Source organism: Ostrea edulis, chromosome 7 (assembly GCF_947568905.1).
Source record: "Ostrea edulis chromosome 7, xbOstEdul1.1, whole genome shotgun sequence".
NCBI classification, from domain to species: Eukaryota; Metazoa; Mollusca; class Bivalvia; order Ostreida; family Ostreidae; genus Ostrea; species Ostrea edulis.
The window spans coordinates 68,435,467-68,445,641 of NC_079170.1; positions in this window are offsets into that span (position 1 = coordinate 68,435,467).

The following is a 10,175-nucleotide window of genomic DNA, read 5'->3' on the forward strand; positions in this document are numbered from 1 at the left end:
GACATCAAACTTGGTACACTGGTACATCTTCAGAAGAAGATGACCCCTATTGATTTTTAGGTCACATGGTCAATCCACTCTTGACATAGGAATATATTGTCTACTCAATATTTTGAATTGATGATACTACTCTCAATTAAATGATGTGTGTGTGTGTGTATAACCCTTTTCAATTTTGCACCATGGGGGGCATATGTGTTTTACAAACATCTTTTGTTAATCTCTATCTTAAATGTCCCAGCCTCCATAATGCTTACCAATCAAGAGTGATTTTCTGCAAATAGTTGTCTGTACCTTAGTCCTTCTGTTTGACCGTTCTGATGATTACCAGTAGCATGCCCATCATCTTGTTGGTTGTTAACATTTTCATCATCATTCCCACTATCATCAGCTGGGCAAGGTATCTGTCTAGATTTGCATATGTTGTGCAAAACGCAGCAAGCAATGATGACTTAGCACACCTTTTCTGGAGAAAGGCGGATTTCTCCATGCAGAACATGGAATCTTCTCTTAAGTTGGCCTATCCCTCTCTCTACAACACTTCTTGTTTTCTTGTGAGCCCTATGATTGAATCAAATCTATATAATATATTAGGAAAACTATAATAATAACAAAACAAAAAAATAATAATAATAATGGTATGTAAAATTTATGAAAATGGGATGGGGGTAATTTGAAAATCTGAAGAAAAACCATTGTCAGGGTGTCAAGCCACTTTTGGTTTAAATAATATAGGATTATAAGATATTTTTTTTTGCAGTTTATTGGGCAAATATTGGGATTTTACTACAGATTTAACCACAAGTTTGTTATATTGAGCTGACAGAAGGACTGACATTGATCAGCATATAGACAGTTTCAAAATGTTAGAAGTGGATAAATTGAACATTTAAAATAAAATAGAAAGGTTTGAAATTGCTTATTTGAAACTAATATAATGAAATGGAGAAAAATATGATCTAGATGACATGGTATAATTTAGTTCATATTTGCCCAGTCCATTGATTTTAATAGCAAGCCATGCTTATAATGACAATCTTCAAATGGATTGCTGATTCAGTAAATGTTAAAATAATAAGAATATATGCTAAAATGTAAATTAAAGAAGTTTCGAGATAAGTATTTCAGTTTCTTAAAAAGCCACTCTCTTAAATTAGTGTTGTTTTGTCAAAAATACATGTAACAAAAATACATATCTGAATGTATCATAGGTATGATTGTATCAATAAGCATATGGCTTAAATTTTGCTGCCAATTGGCTACACCTACATAGGGCTTTATAGGGGGACTTAGAGGGAAAATATAGGAACCTTCAAGTTTATAGGGAAATATAGGAATAAATAGGGACTTTGTACTGTGCTGGGAATGACAAAATTTTTAATAAAAGCATTATGTTTCATATGAATTATTGTAGTAAAAAAAAATTCCCACCCACCCCATATAATCAATGTTCATCTATTTTCTTTAAAAAAAAAAATCTCCACATTTCTTTACACTAAATGTTTTTATTGAAATAATTTTTAAGTTTGAATTTTTTGATTTAAAAAAATAATGGACATAAATATCTATTCTGGTAAATATTACCCGAGTTTGTGACACAGGTACAGGTGAAATGGCTATATAAATGTACCACTCTTTTATTTACAAAATAATATTAGTAATGTACCCTTTACATGTCAGTTAAATATAACAATCAAAGTAGATTTACATTGTTAAAAAAAATCCTGTAAACATAATGTTATTTAATGATTGCTAATAGATAAGAATACATTTTTAAATGTCAGTTTGGATCCGCCACTATACTGAGTGTAGAGGGCGCTTTTGAGCAAAGAGAAAGTAGGACTTTCAGTACAGCCATGAACGCGGATCGAAAAACAATGATTCTCACCTGTTATGATTTGTCTGACAACCTTGATTGGGATGCAAAAATGGAGTCAAGAGCCATCTCTTCGAAGGATACCCACTATCTCCTAGCAAGTGTGTATGGACAGGTAACCTTCCTTGGTCAAACAGTACTTTGAGACCGCTTTCGTTCAGAATCCTAGCGTCATGCATGGAACCCGGCCATTTTGTTACGACATCAAGGATTTTGTAGAATGGATCAAAGACCACCTGTGTGTTGATGCTATGGTAATGGTGTCTATTTACATACTCATTTTCATATTCACTCGGGGCAATTATTTGAATGTGAGTGCCGTCAATGGTCCCAACAACTCCCGGAAACCCAGCGATAGAGAAAAATTCCTCTTGGTTTTTACGAATGTCAGGAGTATTCTGTGGGAATTTAATGAATTGTGTAACAATTCTTTGGGAGGACAGACTTTGGAGGGTTGCAGTTATAGCCCTAGACACGGTGGACTGGGAAACACCCATGTCGTCTCCGTTACACAGCTGCATCTTTCCAGTGGCAACAAATCGTAGAGTCAGCAAGATTTTCTGAAGTGGCGATACTGCATGATTTCTCTCTGAACTACTGATAATTTCATGTGCAATCAAACTTTCAATGAAATAAATACCGACTGAATCCAGTCTAAACCTTTCCACAAGTTGTGCATCACTGTACTGACCTAAATAGTCCTTTCTTTCTCGAAAACATCGCCTGTGTGCTCTATTGGCGGCCATTATGATTCTTGACTTAAGTTTTTCTTAACAATTTAAGACTGCTAAAGACTACACTTAAAGTTAAGAACTGTTTAAGAATTTTCTTACACTTAAGTTGTTTTATGAATAAAACTAAGTAGAAAAACTCAAAATCTTACAATTAAGTTTTTTATTGGTTTAAGAATTTTCTTATACTTAAGTACATTCTAAGACTGTTTATGAATCCCGGCCCTGGAAAATGTAACCTACAGTCTATAAATACCTATCGCAGTCCTGGATAATGTAACCTACAGTCTATAATTACCTATCATAGTCCTGTATAATGTAACCTACATTCTATATAATTACCTATCGTAATCCTGGATAATGTAACCTACAGTCTATAATTACCTATCGTAATCCTGGATAATGTTACCTACAGTCTATAATTACCTATCGTAATCCTGGATAATGTTACCTACAGTCTATAATTACCTATCATAATCCTGGATAATGTTACCTACAGTCTATAATTACCTGTCATAGTCCTGGATAATGTTACCATACAGTCTATAATTACCTATCGTAATCCTGTATAATGTAACCTACAGTTTATAATTACCTATCGTAATCCTGTATAATGTAACCTACAATCTATAATTACCTATCATAGTCCTGGATAATGTTACCTACAGTCTATAATTACCTATCGTAATCCTAGATAATGTTACCTACAGTCTATAATTACCTATCATACTCCTGGATAATGTTACCTACAGTCTATAATTATCTATCGTAGTCCTGGATAATGTTACCTACAGTCTATAATTATCTATCGTAATCCTGTATAATGTAACCTACAGTTTATAATTACCTATCGTAATCCTGTATAATGTAACCTACAGTCTATAATTACCTATCGTAATGCTGGATAATGTTACCTACAGTCTATAATTACCTGTCATAGTCCTGGATAATGTTACCTACAGTCTATAATTACTTATCGTAATCCTGGATAATGTAACCTACAGTCTATAATTACCTATCGTAGTTCTGGATAATATAACCTACAGGGTTTTACCCAGGATTTAGATGTTACTATCTATTTTATATTTAAGGGGAATTTTTAAGAATGCAGTCATTGAGTTTCCAGGGGATGGTGGTGGGGGACATCCATGGAATATAATATCCACAGATCATTACAGCCATACAGACAAACGTATTTTTGTATCGATCGATCGGACAAGCGTAAACTCTATATAGCCTGGTTAGTCAATATCGTAGCAGCTAGCCTAGGGGTATTGTGGCTGATTTGTGCCATTTAACAATGTGTTGTCTTTTCGTGATCCTGAGATGAAAAGTAGTTAATAATATCATTTTGTCGTCTTTTCGGGGGTTTTTTGTGGGGGCGGGGGGGGGGGGGGGTCGAAAAGTTGCTAAATATCGCTTTGTTGTCTTTTCGCATTGAAATAATAAACAGAAAATGAAGTGTAAAATGGCAGAAATCAACCACCATACCCAACCCCTAGACTAGCCGCTACTAATGACAGAAATCAGTCACCATACCTAACCCTAGACTAGCCGCTACGATCTTGAACGCAGCCTGCTGATGACTTTCGTATTCCGAATTAAGTTAAAATCTTCCATGACTAGTTGCCTTATTGAGATACTAATCAGGCACATAGCTAGCCCTGCTTGGAAGTATATTTTAAGTCCATACAGGCGAGGGTTTAGGGGGACGTCCATTACAGAGTCCTGGTGAGGGGGGGGGGGGGGGGGGGAGACTCCTGAGGGAACACGATTATAGCAAATCAGTTCCCCCCTCAAGCATTTAAAAAGCTTCTTTTTAAACAAAATATGTTTAATAATTGACCATATTTTTTTGTTTGCGCATGATTTTTAAGAATCGCCGAAGAGACATGACCGTGCCCGATCTTAATATACATGTAACAGGTCATGCGACGGCGTAATGTAATTTTTTTTTTATCACAGAATAATGTGCAGCATGGACACGATTTAAGCTGAACATTTTCAAATTTTATTTTTCCATTTTTGATGTTTCAAATGCTTAACTAAAGTATTTCTAATGGTCAGCAAAAAATGAATGTCAGCTGTCGAAGAATATGGGAGATACAGAGCTTGCAATTCATTGTTATGTAAACAAGGCTTGTGCCATGATTTTATTTACATGTTGGTTATATATACTAGCATTTTTTTAGAGCAGATATTTTTAATTTTCATGTTATATCTTAACATAATTGAATAGTTTCTAGTGTTTGTCACACCTAAATTTGTTTTAAACATGCTATACAAAAACATTGAACGAGATTTGTGTACATAACAAAAATTGTGAGTGCTGTATCACGCCTGTAACTCAACAATTGATATTCAAAGTATGGTTAAGCAATAGAAATATTTTAGTTAAGCATTGTAAACAATGAAAATGGAAAAATAGAATCTGAAAAGTTTCAGTTCATATCGTTTCATATCCCTTTACCGATTTTTTCCCACTTAATTCGTTCATCGCTGGATTTGATCAAAATTTCTCTAAATTTTACCAGCCTTCGCGGTGTAATTTTTTCGCGCTTTTAAACAAAGGAATTCTTTGGAACACCTTCTCTGAAAATATTTAGTTGTTACACTTCCCAAAAATTTCCGGTCAATAAATTTGGTGCGTGTATCAATGTTTCTTGTACCAGATGATTCAGGAACGATTGGCAATTTAATACAAGAGGCACTAAATGTTTTGTGTAACCTCAGTCATTAAAAGAAATGCGGGGATGGAGTAGGGGGCCCTCTTTTAAGATTATTATATGGTAGATGAATGATAGATTTCATTTGATATAATTGATGGAAGTTTTGTCAATTTATTACTTAAATGATAAAAAAAGAAGCCAGAATAGCAGTGTTTGTATTCAAGAATATATATATTTGCTGTCTGAGCTAACATCGCGAATCATTTTGATACTTTAGCGGCTTCAAATTTAAAACTTAAACGTGGGTAGTAAATGCTCCTTCACGAAATGCTCAGCATTTAAAAGTGAGAACTACGGGTCTTTCGGATATGACATTTAAAACGGAGGAACCGTGTCACGGCAGTTGTTGGCATGTGAAAGAACCCTCATGGCTACATGTCGGGTATTCGGATACGAAGATGTAAAACCCCATTTTGGGATAAGTTCAAAACATTCACCCTCATCGAGCGTATGCGATGTACACAACAGAAATGCATTTAACTATCATCGTGCTTTGTTCTAATCAAATCAGGGGCGGATCCAGGAATTGATGGTCTTGAGGCAGGGGTCTAGGGGCCACCTTAAATCCCCCAGTGGATCCAGGTGGTGGGGCCCTCGGAAACACCTGTATTTTATAGATTTAACAGGGCTTGAAATATGTCTCCTGACGAGTCATTTTTACTACTATCTGTCATGTTTAATAAGGTGAAAGAAAAAGAAAAGAAAAGAAAGTTCTCCCAGTAAAATTAACAATATATCAAAGGAGCTTATAATTTATTTCTCTGAGAGTGAAAAAAGATTGCTTCTTTTATCCTTTATTATTTTTTTTTTCTGAACAAGAGATCATAAGTTACCTTAAATTTTGAAAGTTTTAGAGGGGTGGTGTCAGGTGCGCCCCCTCTTCCTTAAATCCACCACTGCAAAGTTTGAGTGTTGTAAGTGGATATTTAATACACACGACTGTTTCATTATGAGAAGTTTCTGAGAAATCGACAAGTTTTATTTTACTCTATCTACTGAAGGAGAGCGAGATGCGATATGATTTTTATTTAATTAAATACCTCCACAAATCTATACTAGAAAATACATTAAATATTAGTCTTTAGCTTGAGATTTATAGTTTATAATATTAGTATATATATTTTGATAAGAACAGGTGAAGGAAATTGGAACACGGAATTTTGACACTAAAACCTAAAGTAATTTAAACTTCTATGCTATTATCAATACCCTCTCTATTGATAAAAGTATATAGATAAATAAATGAAATGATTAAAAACCCCAGTAAAATAGTTAAACAATGTAACATATCAAAACCGTTCTTTGTAGGAAAGAGGACAGATATTGTGTTTTATATAAGCCATTGGACTGCACCTTCACTTTACGGGTTCATGTCATCATTTCCAATTTCATTTACTAGGCCTCCATGCACTAATATATATAGACTTCGCTGCTGTCAGGGCGTTTTAAACCAGAGTGTCCGTTCCGGTTACCCGGTGTAAAGGCAAATTTTGACTCCCATAGAATAATGACCGGGGGTCATTTTTCGATGTCGAAAAATGACCCCCGGTCGTTATTCGACGTAGAATAATGACCCCTTTTGCCCGTAGAAAAAATGTCTTTTTAAAAAAATCAGTCCATTTCACGTTTAGAAAAATGACCCCCGTAGAATAATGACCCCCTTGTAAATTTTATTAGGGATTATTTCTCTGGTAATGCCAAGGGAGGCAGTCCAACATTGTCATATTATAAGTAAATCTATCATTCATATGAAACGTAACCAGATTAAAACATATCAGGAATTGTAATTTTGTTTCAAAAATAAGAATTTACTTGTTTTAACAAGAGTGACTCGTAATTTTTCTGTCGATAAGCCCAACCTCTGCAGACCTGGATGGACATGCCGGGGGTTACTATGTCTTGGAAATCCTCTAATTCCGATCAGCGGCGGGAATTGTGTACGCATACGGATATCCAAGGAATTTCGAAGGGGGGGGGGGGGGTGGAGACAAATTGCGCCCCCCCCCCATCAGCCATTTTTATAGGGTGCTAAACCTGGAATTAATCTTAATTAATCACATCTTTTTGTAAATTTGCTTCCTCTACATTCTTCACACACATAGAGAGAGAGAGAGAGAGAGAGAGAGAGAGAGAGAGAGAGAGAGAGAGAGAGAGAGAGAGTAGGTGATACACTTTACTCTAGTGCGTTTCTACATGGTGATAGCAGGTGCACTGCATTTACTGTGATATGACAGTGTGGCGTTTTATTTAGGGTGTTTTGATAATTTAACACAATAGGCAGTGGCGTAGCTGGGCTAAAAATAATGAGGGGCACCAAAGAAATCCACTTTAAACACATTTTGACTTGACAAGCAAAACAAATAAAAAATAAATAAATAAACACGTAGGATATCCTTCTGACACTCCAAAATCCTATTTCGGGGGGGGGGGGGGGGGACTTTACACTTCCGTTCTCAGTTTTTTGTTGTTGTTTTTTTGTTGTTGTTTTTTTTTTTTTTTTTTTACACTTTAGATACTTTGCTTGTATGCCATTTCCTAATGACTTCATTAATCAAGTTTCATGTATTTTCGTGTCTTCCGCAGAAAATTTTGTAGTATTCAAGATTCATGGCCTCTGGAGGGTTTCCGATTGTAATGACTCATTTTTTTTTTATTTGTGGGTACTAGCTAACAATCCCAATCTGATAAAAATGAGATCCTCCATCTGCACCTTTGTATTTATGTTGTAGAGCCAATATCAAAACAAAGGAGCGGATCGGGGATCTTATTCTAGTCAGATTGTAAAAAAAGCCTTATTTAAGGAGAGGGGCACAACCATACTTCTTACCCCTTTGAAAAGTGTGGGGACATGTGCCCCGGCTGTATCTTCCCCTACTCCCCTGTACTGTGTACGACATACTGCACTTTTGAACATTGGAATGGGGGGGGGGGATCCCCTTCTAATATAAATGAGATGTAACTATTTTCACCGTGAGACATTTTTCTTGCAACTAACAATTTTATGATGGTTTAAAACATAACTCGGTCCAAAAAAAAAATTTAGTACGGAGAGAATAGGTTATGTATATGCAAGAAATAATGTTTTGAGTGCTGAGAAGCTGCATATTAGAATTGAGTATTTTTTTAACCGTGGTATATTCTCATCTGATCAATCTATGTTAATTTTGTGTTAAAAAAGTGAGGGGGCACAAACTCACTTGTGCCCCCCCCCCCCCCCCATCTTCCAAAAGTGAGGGGGCATGTGCCCCCGTCCCCTTGTCCTACATCCCTGATAGGCATAAATTATCCAGTGAAATGCTATAGTCTACCCAAAGTTATCATTCGCATACTCACTAATACCTCTATCAACACTTACTCATTTTTCAAAATTCTTGAAAAACGATAATGATGTGTAAATGAAATAAGTTGACTTCAGTTCAAAAAATGTATGTCAATTCGTCAATTTTAAGAAGATTTCACGCCTCTCTGTGACACAAGAAGCATTCTATTTAGACGCATCTCTTTTTTATGTGTGTGTTTGATTACACAAAATCTATACATGTAAATAGAACACATTTTCAGAATGGAACTCCCCTTTTGAGAACTAAAATTTATGGTAGAACCCCTTTTTGAAAATTCCCTGGATCCGTCCCCGAATCATGCGGGTTTTTTTTCAGTTGTAATTGGTCATGGAACCTACAGTGGGTTTTCCTCAAATTTAATGAACTAGTTCTTACTTTTATTTTATTAACCGTGAAAAAATGTTTAAACATGGAATAAATTTGATAAGAGGAGCAGCAGGAACGATAACTCTGGGTAAATAATGACCTGAAAACCCGTATTAACTCCTTTAAAATCAATCAATCTGCTAAAAAAGGGAGGGGGTGTCATTTTTCTACGGGGGTCATTATTTTTCAGGTATGACACGCAAAATAATGACCCCTGGGTCTTCTTTCTACAAAATTATCCAATTTTTCTACGGCTAGGGGGCCACTTTTCGATGTCGAAAAATGACCCTCGGTCATTATTCCATGGGGGTCAAAATTTACCTTTACACCGGCGTGTGCTACGACCCTGAGCGCTGGGCAAAGGTCTAAATTTGGGGTACTTAGTGAAAAGAAGTAAAAAAAGATCTCAACGGGACCCAAAGCAAACAACCAACCAACCGTTCAGATCTTGTATGGGATATGCTTCATCTCTATTGATTAAAGTGAATGTTCACAAGTAATTAAAACTTCATAGCCCCAGTCATGCCTAATACATATTGTTTTACGTTATTCTTTCCTACATTACAGGAGCGGATCTTCTCGGGGAGTGTCTTTTAGCGGGTGCACCAACCTAGAAATCTGTGTTATTCTTCTTCTGAGACATGAATTGAAAATATGGTTTGTTGAGAAACTCTACTGTTGGATAAACAAGCGTATACCTAAGTTCAAGCAAACCTAGCACACCAATTTTAGGTTTATGACACATCATGAAATCCATACAGACACATTTTTATATGTTTTAAATAACTCAGTCATGTACCTAAGGTTCTTCAAAACTCTAGGATACCAAAGAAGCAATTTCAGAATAAGCAATTAGTACTATTTCTTATATATTATGGACACAGAGCAGAATTATACATTGTAAATAATGGATACCTTGTAGATATGTAATTAATTCTGAATTATATAATTACACGAGAATATTGCTTTTTGTCCCCCATACCGGCTTTGCCTAAGGAAACTCTCAGTATGTCTGTCTGTCCGTCCGTCTGTCTGCCTAAGGAGACTATTATTTTACCCTTGGTCTGTCTGTCTGTCCGTCCGTCTCTCTGTCATTCTACTTGAGATTTTCCAGACTTTTCTCCGCATTGAA